Below are 21,148 nucleotides of genomic sequence, written 5' to 3' on the forward strand. Positions count from 1 at the left end.
TTCCACTTAAACACAAGAACAATTTTTTTTTCTGTGAAGGTGGTCAGACACTGGTACAGGCTGTCCAGAGAAGTAGCAGAGTCTCTATCCTTGGAGATACTCAAAACCCAACAGGATGCAGCCCTGAGAAATTTGTTGTAGCTGACACTACTTTTAAGTAGATGGTCTCCAAAGCTGCCTTCCTACTTCAGCTGTTCTGTGATCCTGTGACCCCTGTGATCGTTTTGTCTAATCTCTTGCCATACACAGGCCACAGAATTTCATTCTTGGCTTCCTCATACACACAAGTCAGGCATGCTAACTGAACAGAGAACACTTTTAGGCAGGTGTCTGAAATAGGTGCAAGATTTTAACTGATTGTGAATTCACTATGCCTTTCATGAATTTATATCTCCTGTAATTACCTTTGCTATTAAGAAAACACCCTTCACCTTATCTAATCATCATCTTCTACCACTAGTGTTTAACAGCTAGGAACTGAAAATTCCCATCAACCAAATAAGGCCTTCATTTCCACTTGTGCAAAAATATGGCATTCCCTGAGCTCCATCCCAGTACAGACTTAAACTTTTCAGATGCTTCTGATGGTGACACATGACCAAGAATTGGGACTAACTAGCTCTTTCAGACTGGGACAAGTTGAGAAGAGGATAATGGACTCCCAGTCTGAAGAGAGAAGTGGATCAGCTGCATACAGAGGTAATATTTTTAAGATGCTTTTCAAAGTCAAATTATGCCCTAACTAGTAAAATTACTACCCAGATGTTAGCAAAGGTTGTCTGTTTGAGATGCCCTTCAGGAGTGGCTAACTGAAACCCGTCCCTCACAGTTTCCTCTGAAAACGCTTCTTCCTTCTTCTTAATGCCATCAAAAACTTGCTCCACTCAGTTATTGCAGACCCAGAGCGTCTTGCAGAGTGAAATGCCAGTCAGACCCTGTGCTCTAATGATATCCTTGAAGATTAGAAAATAACTGTATAGATTGATATGCTTGAAGATTAGAAAATAACTGCATAGACTGTGTAACACACAAGCTGTTTTACCTGTCTTAAGAACTATATGTTGTTTCCCACTCATGAGAAAGAAGGGTACCTCTGTTAATTGGGAGTATGATGTTTCAACCTATTTTTGTGAAACAAAGACACAAATAATCCACTATTGAAATAATTACAGTAGCAGCTCACATTTTCACTTTTAATAGTTCACTTTAAATCCTAGACTTTGTATTTCTAGCACTCTGCCATCTTGGTTAGGCTGGTCTCTAATTCCTACCACAATACTTATTTTAGCTAATCATAGTTTTTCTTTAAATAAACCCACATTAACCAAAGTGGTGAGAGATGAAGTACATTACTTCTTTTGTAGCCCAACATCTCCATCTTATGGTCATTGTATGTATAAGTACTGAACTTCTAGAATTCATTTCACCATGACTTGTAGTGAAGACTGTAGCAGGTAAACCACAGTTTAGTATTTTATCTGAAAGATTTAAACTTTCAGGATTTTCATCAGGAAAGGGGTAGTACAAATTACTGATGAGTGATACAGTCCCAGCCTATGCTTTTCTACATCAGTGCTGCACCTGATAAGAAGACAGAAGCTATATGGGCAATACCTAACTGTTTCTAGGATGCTAACAAACCATCAGTTGTCACCACTGTGCTTTTCTTACACAGAATTTCCAAGTGACAATGAAGTCATCCAATATTTGTAGTATATTTTCATTAATGTTTGGAATCAAGGTCATAGGGGACCAGGTAAAAATCAGGAACAGATATATTGCTAAACTCTGTTTAGTGAATGGTTTACTGCTGTCCCAGGTTGACTGCTCATGATCTGCACAGCCTGGAAAGACCCAACTGAGCAGACAACAGCAGAGACCTGGAGGCAACGAGCTTGGCAGGAAACAGCTGCTGGTAAAGAGATGTGATAGACAACAGCACTGATTGGTCTCTGAGAAATGCACTCCAGATGGTGATGGGGCACTCTGTGGTTCACTGAGAGTAACTTTGTTTGTATGAGGCTAGAATAGCAGCTCCAGCATTCACTGAAAAGAAGGGTATGAATATGCTGAGGCCTCAAGATCAGATGGGAATAATGAAATCAGACTAGCATACTAGCAAGGCTGTGTCCTGGGAGATATGCACTACGCATCAAGCATACCTCTATTAATGATGCAACTTATAGTACATCTCTTCTGTCACATGATATCTCTGCTCTGGCTCTGAACAGCATCATTTGATTTTCCACAGAGGAGGAAAAAACCCCTAGAGATATTGAGTTTAGCTAGCCTCAAAAACATGAACAGTTTCTTTTACTTCTCCATGCCAGTCTTGGCACAGAGCGTCAGAGCTGCCTCAAAGTTTCCTCTAATCAGAGAACCAGGCAAGTAGCAAACTCTTTTGCTTACCTTATCCACTTTGGACAGCTGACTCTTCACGTAATTCTGAACAGCAAAACCTGCTAAGCACACAGCATTTTTTCCCAAGACCAAACATTTCTTCACACACTAGCAAAATTAGGTCAAAAGTCTGTATTTATTAATAACACATGAGAAAATCTGCAGCAGCAGCAGCAGATTTGGTCTGGGAAAACTAATAATTTTGAGAGATGTGTTAGGCACTTTTTGTCAGTCTTAATTCAGCCTAGTGATAAGGGCAAGTAAACGGTAGTCCATCCAGCTTGTCTACCCACTGCAGCTCTTCTGGTTGGTCACATAGAAGCCTGTCACCAAGTATATTCCCAGTACTGCTCTCGATAATTTAGGATGGATGTGATGCTCCCATACTAGTCAGCTTTTGCATTTTGAAAGAAAGTGTAAATTTTTTCCAAGGTTAAATTTAATCCAAACCCTGTTGAAAAAGGAGCACTGAGGGAAATTGCATCATAAGGAAGTACAGTGACTATATGGGCTCAGAAACAGGAAAGACTCTGTAAGTGGGATGTCAGACATGTGCTTGTTTATTTAAAATAACACTCAACTACTGAAAATCTGTGCAGTATGAATCACATTGAATTAAAACATGCTCAATCCCACGTAAGCAGAAGAGGCTCCAGAATGCTTGGGTTCCATTATGAATACCATGGACTGAGGGACCATATCCAAAAGATGCAAAGTGACCTGTTATCAGCAATGAGTTTTTACCTGTAAAATGAGACATCACTATTTAGGCTATATAAACAGAATGGTGGCAAAATGAAGGAATGTGAAGCCATTGCTTCACACTTGGATTTATCCTGTATTTTTCAAGTAAAACTGAATCCCAGCAGTCTTTATTTTGTCCAATATTTATAAAGAAATCCTGCTTTGAATTTGTTTGCCGTGTCAGAATTTGCAGCTTTTTCTCCCCTCTGCACAGCAGCTTGGGTTCCCGCAGCTCTGAATGCCAGTGCAGGACTATGCAGCTAGGGGAACACGACAGCTCAGATGGGACCTTCTCACTCAGTTCTCTATTCATCATGTTCCTGTGGCCAACAAACAACTTAAATGCTCTGTGAGTTATTTCTGGTTATGGGACATAGAGAGGTTCACACAGTGTCTAAATTTGCACTTGAAAACAGTCAGGAGTAGAGCTGAACCACTGCAAGACTCATTCTTGAATGAAAACAAAACAGGAGACTCAAATAATATCAAGTGTAATTGAAATAAAGAAAACTATATCTGAAAAAAAAATGAGAGAAGGACAGTTGCCATTACAGGTGTTCCTCAATTGCTACACTGGAAGTAAAACATGCTACTAAGTTCAAAACTCAGTTCAGCTCCTTGCGTTGTCTACACCTACACCACAATCACAAAACAAATCATAGCTGCTATACCCACAAAATTAAGCATTTTTTCCAGTGTATCAGTTACTAAAAGTAGTCAGTGGCCATTTACTACTGGAAAGAAAGTTGAAACATTAACTCCCTTTTGCCAAAGGCATGTGCTCTGAATCAAGACACCAACCACCTTTCTCTGATTACATCAGTAAAAACAACAGAACTCCCAAATAAATGGAATCTATCCTCATCCCTTGCCCAATTTGAATCTGATTTTTCTATTTGCTATAGAGAATTCTCACATGGATCCCAAACCACACAGTCTGGCATCCTTCCTGTGAGGTCAGGAAAGATTTTGCAGAGTTTGCAAATGATAGATAATGCAGGCATACTGCTCCACAAGACAAAGCCCAGGAGAGCAAGTTTTAAGCTTGTAGTAAGATAATGCCTGCCTTTAATAGTGCACTTCCTTCTGAACCAAGAAAAGCTGTTTCTGATCTGAATTGAAGGGTCCTTATATACAGGTATCTTCCAGTTTCTTGTGATTGGTTGTTCTTTCTCTGACTATAACATTCCCACAAAAATGCTCATGAGCCCTGCCTTCACAACATAATGGAGAATAAGAATGTTGTTTCCCAGGAACAGCAATCTATAAAATATCAGTGTGGAGACAACAAAACTTTAACTAGTACTTGCAGTGTCATAGTTAAGTCCTTTCCCACCTCATCAACAGATGAAGTTGCAGCCTGTGAATCCTTATTATTCTTTTCATTATCTGTTTACACTGCCAGAACAATCCTGTCACAGCAGATATATCCTCCACAGTAAAACTGGAGTTGTGATCAACTATTTATCCATAGGATATTACAGAGAAGTTATCTCAGGAATGTAGAGGGAAAAAAAAGAAAGATACATGTATTTTCATATAGAATAAACATCCCTGCACCTGCTCCAGTGTTGATGGCTACAGGATTCTGACAGATGTTACTTTGCTCAGAATAATCAAAACGTTTTCAGGTGTTGTTTGTGATTTCAAAGACTTTTAATCTCACATAACATTGAACTTTCTGGGCATTTCATTGGTGATACTGAACTTTGTATTGTAATGTCAAAAAAATTTAATAAACAATATAGAGAAGATCTGTTTTAAAGTAGGAATGTAAAATGATTCCAAATACTAAAACCCCCTTGCTATTATAGAAGATAAAATTTCAGTTCTACTAACAAATAGGGGATCCAGGGAAAGTGCTGTACATTTATTGAGAAGAATTTTTTCAAAGAGCTCTTACAGACCCATTAAAACATATTCATAGAATGCAATAAAAACTGCTCCTTCAGCTCACAGTAAATTTCAAAGAATACTCTGTGTGCATCCTACTTGGAGAGAATGTGAAGGATACAAAACCCAAGTAAATCTAAGGATCTAATCCATGTGCAAGAAGTCATCTCCATCACATGGTGAAAGAGAGAAAGCATTGCTTTGACAGCTGATGAAGCAACATTTGCAGTAAAAAACCTTTCCCCAAGGAAATGCAATAACATCACCAGGTAACTCTCAAGGGCAGAGGCCCAGACCACACTGAGTCACCAAAGGCATGCAGTTCAACATGCACAGGTTTCTCAACCACCTTCATTTACAATTACAAGGGTCAAGGGGGACTTGCCTTCCAAAGGGAGATTTTTCTGAGCGTTGCTGTGTAGCTGAGGCTGAATCTGCTCAGCTTTCCACATGACAATTGCTTCTGAAATCTCAGCACGGAACTAGTCCCTGGGCACAGGGGACGTGGTCATTCCAAGTGTTCCTGAGGCCAGACTCCCAAGCAGTACAACCAGGCTGCCTGTGCAGTCACAGCACTTACACATCCACTGGGCATACTGGGTCCAGCGAGGAGCTGCCTTTCTGAAGGCACCTTGGGAGCAGCAGGAAGAAGGCATAGAAGAACCGGTTTCATAAGTCCTTGTCTCGCTTTCACACATAGCAGGGAAATGGGCTGCTTTGCCCTGCCTCTTGTGTTAATCCCCTTGTGTTCTCTTGGCTGAGTCAGCAGGCAGTGACTGTCAAAGAGGGACAGTCTCTTCATTTTGCTCCCACTGTCTCCATCCCCAGGGTCACTTTCCCAAGGGTGACTGACTCATAGGCTGTAGAGTGGACAAAAAAGCAGGGTGATTGACACTGAGACTTAACGCAAACAAGCAGTAAAGAACTGCAAATAACTCAGGAGGTATACAAAGGATTTTTCAGGAATATTGGTTAAATGTAGATTTTGAGGTTCCTTAGTGGAACCTAAAGCAATTTGCATCCATTTCCACATACCTTGTGTGTGTTTTGCATACAGCATTAATCATGATCCTTGAATATTTAAAAACAAAGAATTCATGTGTTTTCTGACACGTGCTGATGTTGGATTTATAGTTAGGGTATTCTAAAGATTAAGTGCTCCCCTTAGTGTTAGCAATTTAAAAGGCACATAGCTATTTCCTCTCATCTAAATATGTGATGATGCAACAGCCAAAATAAATACTCCCAAACACAGTCAGGTTGAAGTGCCCATAATACCAAAGAGACACAGCTCTAATATAAGTAAAACATAGCTTATAAGAGTTTGGCTGTATTAGAGAGAAGAAAAAAATATAAAAGTAGATCCAAGATACACTCATAAACCATTGCATAGGAAAAGGGATAATTGCAATTTAGTTTGAAGAATTTTACAAAGAATTTTTTTAATAAGAATTGTTAAATACAAGCAACATATTTATACTCATAATAAATTCATTAAAAAATAATTACTATTATTGAGTTATTAGAGCTAATAATATTTATAAAACACTGAAACTTTGCTGCCCATATAGAAACACAACATTAAGTAAAAATCAAAAGTGATGCCTTGGTCCAAAGACACAGTCCCCAGCTTGGACCATCTGGGGCTTCCTCCATGTGAGGGAAATGCCTGCTTGATGCAAGGCCTCTACAGTGGGAAGAGTTCACATCATTTAAACTTTTCTGCTATGAAGCATGACTGGCATGTCTGGAAGAGAAGTAGGGAGCATGGGCAGAGATTATGGCATCTGGGGTGATAGCCCATGTGGTGCAAAACCTCAGTGAACCAGCTGCAGCCACTCTTCCCTAAGCAAGACCAGGAAATTAGGGACTGCAGAAGCCATGAAGCCGTTTTTCCTTCCTTGCTTCTCAATGTTTTAGGGGATGTCTTTGGCACAGGTGAAAATCAGCACTACAGATCTTGGTAGTGCAAAGCAAAAATGGTCAGGGTGGTTATACAAAGTGTGAAAGCAATGGTTGTACTAGCTTTGTTCTCTTCATGCATCAAATAAGGTGGAATTACTCCTCACCAGCCCCAAAGAGCACCTTTCAAATTCTATATTTTCATTTTATAGAGTAGAAGGGCTTTCAAGAAATGATTTGGAGAAGGAAATGGAGGGCACTCACACACATTAATCAGAAGGCAGCATAGAAAGAGGCCTTGAGGCAGGAGTGGGGAAAGCAGAACAAAAGGAACAATCACAGCATATCACCAAGGGCAGGAAGAACGCAGCAGAAAGAAAAGTAGTATTTTCAGGAAGGTATGAAATGCAAAGGGCTTAAGGAGTTCAAACATCTCTGGAGGGAGAGGAAGAATTGAAGACAGCATAGAGATGCAGAGCCAAAGAGACAGGGAGTGAACAGCACAAGGTAGTGAGCTTACTGGTGGGATTTGGAACAGACCAAGGGACTGCGAGCAAAATGGGCTCAGCCCAAAGATTTGGATGTGATAACTGGAGTAAGAAATTATCAGACAAAGTCTTCAGGTGTTGGCAGAGGGGACAGAAGCACTATGTCCTGTTGGAGCACCATGGAGGGAAAGGAAATACCCTTTAAAGCAGTCAGGGTGGAAGTGGATAGAGAAAGCTCCGACTGAATGATGCCACTTAGCCTTTAAAGAAAAGGAAAAATAAGAAAACAGGAATGTCAGGGGGAGAAGAACTCAAGTCAAGTGCAGAAACAATCTAAGAGTAGAAAAGATATATGTATACATGGAAAAAGAAAATCGAATGGCCTTTTGAATTTCAAGAATAGAGCTACTGGAAAAGGATTAGGAGACCTGTAAGATTCTTGCCTTCTCTCTGCCACTGAGGTGCAGCCCACACTCTAAGCTGCATGGGCATGGGGTGGTTGAATGGCTGTACATACACATGTCTGTTCCTACTCCACTGTCTGTATGTGGTGTCTGCATCCAGTTCTACTTGAGACTGGACCTGTGGCAGTGGCTGTGTGTCCTAAATGCTCACCAAGGTTACTCAAGCAAGCTGCTAAGCACTGGAAAAACAAAGTACAACAAAATTGTTTCCAGCACAGCCACTCAGTTGGCTGGAAACCCTAGGCCATGTCTTCAGCTCATTCAAGCTCTTGTAGCTCCACAGACATCACTGGAAATGCTTTGACTTACAGCAGTGGTGAGTAGCTGGCCCTGTGTTCCCATCATTTGCAGAAAAGTGTGTGTGTAGTTCTTTTCTGTGAACAGACTCTGAGCCCAGACCCTTCATTGAGAAGCAAACTGAACACTATATTAATGAAAGAAACTTCCCACCAGAAATTCAGTAATATAAAATTCCGTATATTTTAAGCCTTTAAAATAACTACTGGATGCAAGACTCTTCAAACCCTGCTTTATCTCCCTCCATCCCCACTTTGTATTTTCCCTCCCAGTCAGTCATGAGGTCTTAACTGTCACAGTGCTCCATTTTTAATTTTCTGTTTTCTGATTTCAAACCTTACTGCTTATTTTAGAAATAATCTTTTTGTCACCCTCCTATAGTCGAGTTTAGTTGCCTGTTTACATTTTCATTTAAAATAGTTCTCTATTTCAAATGTGCAAGACAAATAGCTCTATTGTACAATGACCTTCATGTTACAGTGATTTTGTGTCACTTTATATCAGTGGAAATGCAGATATGCTCTTTCTTCAGGAGTTTGAAACTAAATAGCTGGAGCATATCTGTTTAAATTTAATTTGAACCCATAAGTTCCAAACTGAAAGTAAAATGGGAGGAGAGAAAAAGGGTGTTTTCAAAGCAAGTAGAATAACAAAATTCTCTTCTATTTCTTATTCCCTTATGTAAGTATTAATTCCCCCAGACTTTCATGAAAGTCTTTCTGAACTGTTGCTTTCATTCCACTATTTCAATGTCTTTTATCTTTTTCTCTATTGCTCCTTAGAGTTCTGTCGCACCATATATTCTCCCACTGTGTATTATATTAATTCTTTCATCCAATGAATACCTGTAAAATGTAATTCCTCTCTTCTCAAAAAAAAAAAAAAAAGAAAAAAAAAGAAAAAAAAAGAAAAAAGGAAAAACAAAGAAAAAAAGGCAGCTGAATTATAAAGGTTAAAATCCAGCCTAGTAAACAACAAAGCTCATTTTCCAAAGTGGTGTGTCAGAAGCAGCCCAATAGCATCAGTTAGTTTCTGCAGCCCCAACAGTCACTGGGAGCTCCACTGGTTTTAGAAGCATTGGAAGACAAGACTCTCACTCAAGCCCTTGCAAAAGCCACATACATGACCAGAAAGGACACAGCTGCAAACACAAGCCCTGGGGACAAATGGTGAGAAAGAGGTGCAGAGGTAAAGCCTGAATTCACCTCCCTAACCAGGTCTGCTGAGGAAAGACCAGACATGGAGCAAGGCATTTTCTTCTACTTGGGAACAGCAGTGGTCTAAAAGCCTAACTGCTATGCCCTCACCAGACATTTCCCCCTACTCCTTCTGCCTCACTAAGTCAGGATAAATGAGCAATCAGAATTGTGATCAAGAACACTAATCAGCAACCAAAAGTACTCTTTGTTTCAGCAGCTGGCTTATGAGCTGAAACAACCCCAGGTGCTTTCTAGTATGGGACCTTCCAGCCAATTTCCCAGGTGGAGGCTCTCCAGCTTAGTGTAAATAAGAACAACCAAGTCCCAGAGAGCCTAAATATCCTCCTATCGAAATGAACACTCTACTCCCCTACAGGGAGAGGTTGAACAAAGATTCCATGACCCTCTTCTAACAAAATGAGCCTCTGAGTCAGTTTTTGGCAGAAGACGGAGAAAGGAGGGATCCTTCTCAGTGGGAGGGCTTTGGCAACAGAACATCAGAAGGACCCACCAGATGGACACTTGGACTACATCTAAAGCTTTCTCACATTTCTTTTCCTTCCTCCCCACCCTCCTTTCCCCCCCACCACACACACTCAGTTTCCCTCTTCCCTACTCGTCTACAAAGTGCCTGTTCAAAGCGCCGAGGACAGTGATGGATGCCCACATGTGCACGCAGGAGCACAGTGGCTGACACACTGCACGTGCTGCTGCTGCAGGAAAGATCCTTTGAGACTGCTGGGCACAGCAGGCAGCAGAGATATCTTTCTCCTTCAGCCCAGGTCCACACTGCCTGCTAAACCTGTTGGACCAGGCTTGCCTGGGTCTCTTGCAGCCAGGCTTCCTCCAAAGCCTTTTCAGGCACAGCCTGGGTGGAATGAAACCTTGCACAAGATATCACATGGGCAAGTTCTGGTGTATGCTGCTCCTATAGACTCTCCAGTGCCACCATTTTAATGCAGTGAAAGTGGTGGAAGAGAAGAAGAAAGCAGGAGTGGAAGAATGGCTCTGTACTGATTGCAGTGGGATTTGGAGCTGATTTAATTAGGGAAATTATTCCCAGCTCTTAAATTACTATGGTTTCCTCTTTGATTGAATGTTGGTATTCCTCTAAGCTTTTAAAGGAACAAATATGATTACAATATGAATTTGATAAGTGAGTATTTTTGGTTCTTTTCCATGTAATTTATCTTGTTAATCTTTATTCTCTGTCAAAATAAATAATAGTTCAACTCTTCCTCATATTGAGGGCATTACTGTGCTAACAGGCTGAAAAGCATCAATTCACTATTTCTTCAAGTTCTTGGCAAGAAAAAACCCTTGCTTTAGAAGACAGCAAAGTGTCCTGTCTTGTCTTGTTATTCCATTGGGAACAAATGACTCTTTTATGTATCCTTTGATGTTGAAATAAAAGGGGTTTTAAATACCATTTCACTGTGCTGGTTATAAAAATGCTGTAATTTCCTTGTTATTTGTCTTATTGGAAGTAAGTCAGCGACAAAAGCACAAACACCAAATACACAGAAACTTCCTAAACACCCCTTTTATCCACAGTGCTGTGTTTAATTGAAAGGCTCCAAATCTATTGTGTTACTGAAACTCCATTATGTTGTTATTCTCACTCTGAGTCTGAGTCCAGCTATACACATTAACCTGGTCACTATGCAGTAAATCTCACCCTCTCTCAGGCACTAATTTAAGTGGAGAAGTTGGATGTGGTGTGGATCGCGTGTTTCCAGTCATGTGTTGAACAAGTGGCTGTACAAGCCTTCTGTATTTGGCCTTGCCAACACTAATAGTCTTAGACAGCACCTTGGTTGAGAGATACTAATGTCTTGTTTGTGACTCCAGTGGCACTTACACAGCAGAGGTCAGCATACACATGTGTGAACATTTACAAGTTGTGCATAAAATCCCACTTGGATGAAACCAGAACACAGCATAAATTCAGCCCACCACATATGTCTTGAGTCATGAATGCAATGCATGCCAAGAAAATTGAAGGCTATTAAAAGCACCTTTTATGCAAAATTCAAAACAACAAGACTTGTGATTTACTTGCACTCATATAACTGCATTGACTCCTACAGGGCTTCTTCCCAGAGACAAGAAAAGGATCAGACCTTTGTATTTAATCTTCATTGAGTTTTATGAAGATATGTACAGACTTGTGTTCAGACCCAGTGCAACAGAAAGCATGTTGTACAGTTACGTCTGTGACACCATTATTAGAATGTGTTAGCACTTCCACTGCCAAAAGTCAGCATGACTCCTCACTGAGCCATTAAGTGCATGACATTATGCAAAGAAAGGCAATCAGACTGCTAATTCTTAAATAGGTTTTAATGAAAGGCAACAAAAAGTCAGTGTCATGAAGACAATAGTTACCAAAGGAAGAGGAAGATACAACTTTTATTAAGTTTTGCTCACAACCACAAAGAGTAGCTCTTCTACAATCTGCTGCTATTCATAACAAATGGGGTAACTCCTCAGACATTCATTGAACACTACAATACAATTGTACTGTTGACAGTACAAGACAGTAAACCTTGGACAAGTTGTATGGTGAAATCTCAAATAAATTGTGGTTAAGGATGTATATTGGTCATGGACATAAAAAAGGCATTGAGAAACAGTGACTACCTTAAGACATGGAAACAGGCCTGCACACGTTACTGCAAGACCAAACTGTGAGAAATTCAAACAATTTTTTATACTGTGTTTACAGTTGAGCTTGTGTCTGAACCATCATGGAAGTAACTGAAATAATCAATCTCACATTGAGCTCCATAGAGGGGTCAGAAAGCTGCAGCTGTAGGAATCTGTAGAGGAGAAGCAGAGAAATCAGTGTGATGTTAAAAATATCTCAGAATGCTCTGTTTTACCTTGGGATACCACATGCTGAAGAGAAAACCTAGAGGTAATTATACAGTCTGGGCTATAGGGGGCTGTCAAGAAACATGCAGAATGAGCTAGGGTGGACAGTTTTAATCAAATCTGCATTTGTGATCAGTAGACACAAGATCAGTGTATCAAGGAGGAAACACATTTTATTTCTGGCTTTTCAAATACTTCTGGATGAAAGACCAAATAATAAAGGCTTAGCTATATAACGAGTAACTCTGTATTTTACAGGTCTTTAAAGAACACTTCATAATGTTTAACTAGTAACGTAAACCTGGTTTGGGTATTAAGAGTATAACTTTTGCACAGCCAATTTTAAACACAAGAACCTGGAATACAGAAGAAGTCCAACAAATTTAAAATTGAGAACAATGTTTCATTGTTGGGGTCCAGATTTAATAGGTGTCTTTGGTATTCAGTATCCCAACATCTACATGTGTCTTGGCTTCTCTGAGAGGTTGGGCTGCATCTGAGGCATATAGAGACTTCCAAGTTTGTGGTAGAGCAGAAAATTTTAGATTTCCAGGTGCTTTAGCTCACTGAACAATACTGTCTCTAATAGTTCATACAATTCTCTCCCTTGGGAGGGATCTTCTAATCTGAGAGCAGAAACAATTTGCCTGGTTTCTACCAGTCTGGGTAGACATTACCTCAATCTTGCCCTATGCTTTCTTCTTTTCTCACCTACAAAAGAGAATATCAGACTCTTAGAGGCAGCTACCATCATACCACTCAAAAGGTACAAATTTGAACTCAGTAACATGTGATGCTCGCGGAGTTGCAGTATGGGATGGAGCTGGGGCAACTTGTCTGCAGTATGGTCCTTTCTCTTTCGCTGACTTTTACCTCAGTTGGATGACTCCTGGGGGGCCCACAAGACAGCCAGAGAGGGACTTTTTACAGAAGCATGTAGGGATGTGACATGACAAGGGGCAACGGATTTAAGCAGAGAATGGGTTTGCATAAGATAATGGGAAGAAAATCTTTACTGTGAGGGCAGTGAGACACTGGAATAGATTGCCCAGAGAAGCTGCAGATGCCTCCATCCCTGGAAGAGTTCAAGGGCTTTTTGAATGGGATTTTGAGCAAGCTGGGCTAGTGGAAGCTCTCTCTACCCATAGCAGGGGGATTGGAACTAATGATCTTTAAGGTCCTTTACAACCCTAACCATGCTATGCTCCTTTAAATATCATAAATGCCTCAGAGTTATCTTATACATAGAAATAATACATAAATAATTGATCCCTTGGAGTTATTGAGGTATCTTCTGATACCTCTGCAGGCACTGGTAACTTCTTCTAGAACTTGTACAGGCTTCCAGGTCAAGAAAAGTAGGACAAGATCTGAAGGAGGCATTAACCAATGTAGCTTCCAGTAAAGTGAGGATCAGTCCCAGGAAAGCAGTGCATTTCCTCTGGAAAGGAAAGCCACCCACCTCTTTGCTATAAATATACCAGACTTATGTGCTTTGTTTTGAGCCCAGTTTCCTAAGGAAACAAGGTCTGTGCAGTCATGCTGTGTCTGTCTGTTTCTGTTCCCCACTTCTAACTCTCATTAATTGTCTTGACCAGATTTGGCAGTGGGAGCCACAAACTCCAGGACTTTTTTTTTTTGCATCTTGGTGACCAAGAGGAGGAAAGCATTTGTTGTTCTTTATGTCTCCCCTAAGAGAAAAACTCTGTAATGTGTTTTTTTCTGTCTGAGATAGAAACCAGAGGGGAAGACACTTTGTGAGACAGGTTAGCAGGAAACCAGGTTGTGTTAGTTCCTCTATGCCAGGAACTACTTGTTTAGCTTACAATCTCCACAGGAAGTATCCAGCATGACATATACCATGCAGGCAATACCCCATTCTACCTTTTTGAAGCTGGTCATTTCAATTCTCAAAAGTTACAGATCTTTTTAGAGATCTGAGATGGTACTGTGTTAGTTTTTGAAGGCTGAATAAAGTCTGATGTTTCTTTGTCAACCATCTCTTTTGTCTTTGTGAAGTCTTTACCTTCTTGGAGCAAGAAGACTTTGGGGTGCACTGGAGGACCTCCCTTACCCAGGTCCCACCTTGCCAGCACAAACCAGGCCTTGCAGATCATGCAGTCATTTACTTTTCTGCAAATTCAGTGAACAGCAGGGGTCCAGTCATGGTAGTGATTTGTATTCACCTGCTCATGTGCATTTAGCACAAATCAGAGGAAAATGGAACCTTAAGGATCCAATAAGGAGAGCATTTTATAGCCACTCTGCATAGCAGTGAAAAACACATATAGTATGAGGCAGAAAGTCTGCTCTCCAGAGTGTCGTATTTGTGTTACAGCCCTCTATTAATCATAGCAATAGAATTCTCCTGGCATGTATACATATAAAATCATCACTTTTTTTTTTGTAATTATGCTGTTTTATCTACTGCCTCAGCAGCTACACATAACAAGCACATAATCTGTGCTTAAAGAATGATACATACATTAACCAGAAAAAAAACCCAAACCAAACAAAAACCTACCCATAATTCAGAATTGCATGACAGGTTCCACACAGGATCTTATTTCCTCTTCTTTACCTAACAAACATATCACATAGACATATCTATCATAAGGCAAACCTGATTATACATTGCAAAAACTACAGCTATTTTTATGTAAAGCAGAAACTAATGAAGTAAGAAAATGTATTGAGAGATTTTTGGCTATGACTTTTTGGATTGTGAGTGTGGTGTTCACATAGCAGTTGCTTTGCTGGATACTGCCTCCCTGATGGCTTGTGGCATTGATTTATTGACATTCCTGAACTAGAAATTAAGGCAGTCTCCAGGGAGGATATCAACTGACCTGTAAATTGGAACATGTGTTTTGGGTTTTTTGTTGTGCCTTTTTTTTAAACAAGACTTCTGCCACTGACTTCAACTTTTTCCATTTAACACAAAAAATTCTTCCACATCTCAGATGTATTCAGACCATAATCATAAATTAGAACAATAGACTCATGTTGACTTCTGTCAGTGGAAGATCTAGCTCCTGTGGTTGAATTACTTTTTCCTGTACAGCATTAGAAAGAAGAGATACCATTTCTTTTTCAACAACTTTTTCCAAGGTCAAGATTAATCTTAAGTCACAAAGTATGAAGTCAGTGAATATTGAATTCCAGCCAGAATATTAGCAAGTTGGTGAAAGAGCATTCTCACAGAGCTGTCTGCCACATCTGGTGATGTTCCACAACAAAAGAACCTCTCCAAAGTCTCTGTCTTGAATTACCCCTACACCAGGTTTCTACCAGTCAGTCAAATTTTATCTGAGTCATTTACCCACCCACTCCAGCAGGAGCGTGGGAGCAGTGAACAAAAGGCAGGCATCCACTGGGAACCTGGCCAGGGCAAAGACTGACAGGCCACTCTGGGCCCAGATGATTAGATACTATGTTTTCGTAACCAAATTGTGAGGCAAGGATGCTGCTTGTCTCTACACTGGCAGAATTCATCCCTTGACAGGGCCTGATAATGCAGAGAAAGAAAATTATGATGATAATTCTGTCATCCAGGCAACTTATGAAGCATCTGCTAGGCATTTTTGAGGCAGAAACTGTGCTTCTGGAGCAGCAGAAACCCTAAGCTAGCAAAAACTCAGGGTGATCATTCACATATAGAAGCATGATTTCCAGTGGATGTCAGTGCCTGACCGTCAGAATCCAACCACCCGTCAGCCACTGTCCATGGGAGAGAGCACAGATGCTTCACTGTATGACCAATCCTGCTCCCTGCAGGCCCTCTGTGGCTCCCTCCCACACTCCACACCTCCTGCATGGTCAGATGTTAGTGATGGTGACTGGTAGTGCCCTTGCACCATCACACCTGTGCCTGCACTGCAGCTTTTGGCTTTGTGCAGTGCCATCAGCTCATCAACAGCACAGTGACTGGCACAAGGTGCCTGGGGTCAACCTGGGAAGGACACACATTCAGTGGTAAAACACAGTATCACAGAAGGTACCATATCAGGGAAGAACTTCACAATACCTACACGGCAGTTTTTATCACTGCCTCTGGCCTCATCAGCTGTGCATTCATGTCCACCAGACAACATAGGAGAATGCTACTTTTCAGTTTCCATTTCCTTTCTAATGAAAAGGCAAGACAAATCCTAACCACCATATTTTCCTTACAATTTTTGCACACATTGCACACATTTTGACGGTGCCTGGCTGCTCTCTCTTGCCTTAATCTGATTTTCCATCTCTGTAACACATGGCTGTATTAGCAAGCGTTATTTCACAGAAAGGCCAAGCTCCAGTTTGAGTTTACCATTACGGTGCTGGCAGATGTGCTACTTGTTCCTCATCCCTGCCCAGTCCTCCATGATCTGAAGCAAAGGGCTCTCCCTTTTGAGATTCACTGTCTTTGCCATAGTCACAGTTCAGCACAGGGAGAACATGAATTGCTCTGAGCAACCCCTTTGACATGTTGTAAAGTCTTCATGGTAAACACCTCTCTGGCTTTGAGTTTATCTTCCCACCTTATATTGACGACGTATATTTGAGAAGGAAATTGCAAGATCTTTAATGTGCAAAACCATATTCAGTGAATTAGTTTTTTCTTTTTCCTTTGGTTTTATGGATGCCTACAACTGTATCCTCACTGGGTTTTGTTTTGCTTCCATTGGTGTGCATTGTTCTGAAAAGCATGAATTTGAACAAGCACTGGATCTAAAGATTCTTGTTTACTCAGTAAGCTCTGAATTCATTTGTACTGAAACTAGAGTGAAAGGAAAACAACAGCCTTGATCTCCTCCTCACCACCAAGACCAGAAGGTGGAGGAAATCCACAACTTGTCCCTAGATTTCCACCTCCAACATCAGATAGAAGAAAACAATTGCCTTCCTTGAAGACCTCACAAAGAATAAAGCTGTAACTAAATAGAACTCTCATGCCAGCAACTTTGGGAATTACTCTGTTATTGTTACAGTAAAGTCTTCATTGATTCTGAAGGACTTTCATGTGAATGGAAAAGGGTCTGGAAAATAAGCTGAGATGACAGGAGGAGAAAATTCCTACACGTCGACTCCACTGCCGCAGATCCAAGGCCTGGTGGTTCAGACAATGCTTTTTCCAGCCTGATGGCACCAGCCTTTTCTTGCTGTTTGCTCTCAATTTTCACAAGTGACTACAGCTCAGAGCCTCCAAGGGTGGGCATGGTACAACCACTGGTAACAGTGCTCCTGACTGAGTGGACACGGGACATTAGGGTTGGAAGAAAAACTCATGGTAGGAAGCACATGTCAGCAGTTAAACAGTCATTATATAGCACCAAAAAGCAAAGAAAAAGTTGATTGCACAATTATTCAGATCTTATTATTTTTATAGCAGCAAAATTTTTACTCTAATTATGGCTGTGCTCAGGCAAAAGGCACAGCTCTAAATCTGGCCTCCCAAAGCAGACTTTTTAAATGTCCAGAATAAGTCTGGATGTCTACATTTTCCAGTTCTCAAAACCAATCATAAGGGCCCCTTGCAAAGGCCTGTGCCTTCTCCAGATATGGTTCTAGCCAGCCAGGTTTTGCCAGCTTCAACCCAAGCTGCCCTGAGCTTGCAAGGATACTGCCTACCTCTCCTAAATGGTGTGTGAATGGATCCACACTGCGTCACGGGAAGAGTAAGAGGGAAGCAACTGTTTGTAAAAAAGAGCCTGCAGAGATTTATTATAACCCGATCTAAACAAAAGTACTGGCATCACAGTGATGGCCATGCTGCCAAGGTGGAAGGCAAAATGCACTGAAGAGGGGTGAGGGAGAACATTCTAATTAAAATACTTATAATTTGTAGGTCAACAATAAAGGCATTTTACTAGTTTAGAGGATCAGCAGGATTCAAGAGACTGAAGCTGTACCCACAATCTGTTATGTAACTTACAAACGTTTACCTTCTCTAACAGTCAGTTTTCATAATTAGAAAGAAAAAAAAGAATTAAGAGCAGTAGGAGACACAATACACTAACGCTTGTAAAGTTCCTTCAGATATTGGCTCTACAGTAAATTAAAATAAAAGTTTTAATGATCTCTTATTTATTGAGAGTGAGATAGATGGAAGCAAGGCCTCTGTGTAACCTTAAGGTATTGCTTTCATTGCATACTAACAATTTATTAACATCCCTTCACTTTCATTACCCAAATCCATTGTAATTAATTCTTAACTATTTATGAGTATGCACAGTCATTTATTCAAAGAAAGCTGTCCTCTCCCCAGCAGGGCCAGAAACACTGGCCTGTGATTAGAGGGATAGGTTTTTCACAATTTATAAAACATTTTTCTACAGTTTTAAAGAGATTTCTCAGTCACCTCTACCCAGAAATTTCTCCCCACTTCAGTAGCAGAAGGTGTCTGGCTGCACCTCCCGGCACAAGCCTGGCAGGCGTGTGTTTATGTGCTCAGCCTTCACTGCCGAGCAGAGGCTGCCAGTTGTGCTGGGCTGTACTTCATTAAGCAGCAGTTTTACGAGGTGGACTGAAGCACTTGGGGGACAGGCACGAGACCACCAGATTTATGGCATTTCAGCACTGAGCTGACAGTGTGGCAGTATTCACACAACAAAAACCATATTACAAGAATGTTGAAGTCGCAAGAGAGCCCTGCCAAAAAATCACCCAACAACCCAATGAGGTAGGAAGTTCAGGGTTAGGCATTAAAACTCCAGGACCCAGCATGACAACATTAAGATGGCACATCTCCTCATCTGCCTGTCTGCTGGGGTCTTTAATCCTCAGCTGTGGGTTAAAAAGCCTGGCTTTTAGGACAGGTTTTATGTGCAAGGCTCCACGACCCATGAGCCAGAGGCAGGTACTCATCTTAACCACACCAGCCCCTCACCATCATCTCTGTGCCATAGTGACTTCTTTGAGCAACAGCCCAAAGCGGCTCATTCATTATCAACATCTATCAAATAGTAAAGGAAATATGGAATGTCTTCAAACCTGATTTAAAATATGCTTGTCTTTCTTGCCTGTATCTCTTGCCAATGAATGAGTTCTTGTTTGTCTCAGTGAGAATTACCATTTCAGAGGTATTTTCTAGAAAAAGTACAAAATTATTATGAAAAGTAGAAATGAAATATCTTCCATAGATGGGAACAGATATTTGAGTTTTTGTGTAGAGTCAAACTTTAAAAGATCTATATCATAAGAAAAGTCAGTCAACAACCCCCCCCCCCCCCCACACACACACACATTTAGACCCATTATAGGGAGCGTCCTCTTACTTTAACCCAACAAGAACTTCATCCTGGCAATTACAGGCTAGTGGTGTCAGCTCCATGTATCTATAATTGATTCTTAGTCCCACAGAGAACAGGAGAGCAGGACTTGATATCTCAAGGGCATTTCACTACAGGACCTTGTTCAGGAAGAATTGCTCAGGAACCCACTTGGAGCATGGATTATGCTAACTAAAATCAAATGCACAGTTAATACATGTTGCAGTTTAGATTAACACCTTTGCATTTATCTGTAATGTAGATGTACTCAAAATCCTGATGGACATCAAGGGTTGTATTGCTCAATCCAGCCTCTGTGCATCCTCCCAGGCCAGAGGTATGCACATGTAATTTCATCCTGGCTGCCAGGGCAGTCTTCAGATATAAAAATCCTGCCTGTTGCCCAGACCATACTACCAGAGAGGGTTTCTTGGGACCAAAAGACATATAGCCCTGGCTTCCGGGGGCACTGTTTACTATAAACCCTTTTCCACAGTAATGTCCTCTGCTTCATAGCAGAAAGGGGCAGCAAGAAACCCCCAAAACAGGCATCTATACAGTGCAAAGAGTCTTTTGCTACTTTGACTTGGTCTGAAGTTGCTCCTTGTGACCATAGAGGACTGAAGCCACCAAAACAGGGCTTAGCTACAGTCCCAAATTGCAATAATGCTGTGCTTCAGACAGCAGGTACCTTTGCTTCGGCAGCCTCAGTTTGATTATCTCATCCAATAACTGCATAAGGCTTCTGTAATCTGACAAGGAAATGTTTTACACTGATACTGAGACTTGATCTTGTTTGCTCTAATCACACAGTGCTGTGCCAGGGCAATCTGGAAAAAAATCAAATTTATGCCCCAGCACTTGGTTTCTGCAAACCAAATCCAGGATTCTGACTCTGAATATTACCATTCTGGCACAACCTGCTAAAAAAAAGTAGCCTCAGTGTCAGTCTTGCACATCTCTTTATACCTGGTTTTTGACTGTCCTCTCCTGGCCTGGGATCTCTACAAGGCATAACAAGGAGCTCACACCTGTGACAGACACCTACACCATGTCACCTTCACCTTCCCACCCCCCCAGCCATACTCAGCATTTCATCTCTGTGGATGTCACACAAAGAGCTCACCTGGGCCAATTAGCTCAGGGGGCCAATTAGCACAATGCTAATGAGACTTGCCCTCCTAATTTTGGCCCCTGAAACTCAGTGCACTCAGCTGTCTACTCAAATCCAACTCAGGTGTCTCCAAGAAGTCACTCCATCCAGATGCAGCTCCAGAACTCACCCAACAGGCAGAGATCTTCAGGCTGTCATCAATGCCAGAACAGACCTGTGCAAGAAGCAGTTATGGTAATGCTGTCTACTGTACCTGTGTCAAAATGCAGCATATCTGGCAGGAAGAAGGTCAGGGTGCTACAAGAAAGTACTGTGAAGAAGCAAGCTGGAATCACTGAGGGTGACATCCAGTTGCACACCATACAACCCCCACTGCTCCCACCATTTACTAAAAGCAGGGCTTGAAACTGTACTCCAGCTCACAAAAAGGCTTACAAGACTAGGACCATCTTGTGAAAACTCACTACAATGATGATAGTAGAGATGAATGTTAGAAACAGTTCATTGGCAGAATGTG

The 21,148-nt window shown here is 41.1% G+C and overlaps 1 long non-coding RNA gene across 1 annotated transcript; it reads right to left on the reverse strand.

Moving 5' to 3' along the window:
- Positions 1 to 11,755: 11,755 nt before the first annotated feature.
- On the reverse strand, positions 11,756 to 20,842 carry LOC139671096 (uncharacterized). Its single transcript, XR_011697674.1, has 4 exons — positions 20,644 to 20,842; positions 19,240 to 19,335; positions 14,789 to 14,845; positions 11,756 to 12,209 (listed from the first exon to the last, which is right to left on the reverse strand). It is a non-coding gene; the product is annotated as an uncharacterized lncRNA (long non-coding RNA).
- Positions 20,843 to 21,148: the final 306 nt, after the last annotated feature.

This window comes from Pithys albifrons, chromosome 4, assembly GCF_047495875.1.
Source record: "Pithys albifrons albifrons isolate INPA30051 chromosome 4, PitAlb_v1, whole genome shotgun sequence".
NCBI lineage: Eukaryota > Metazoa > Chordata > Aves > Passeriformes > Thamnophilidae > Pithys > Pithys albifrons.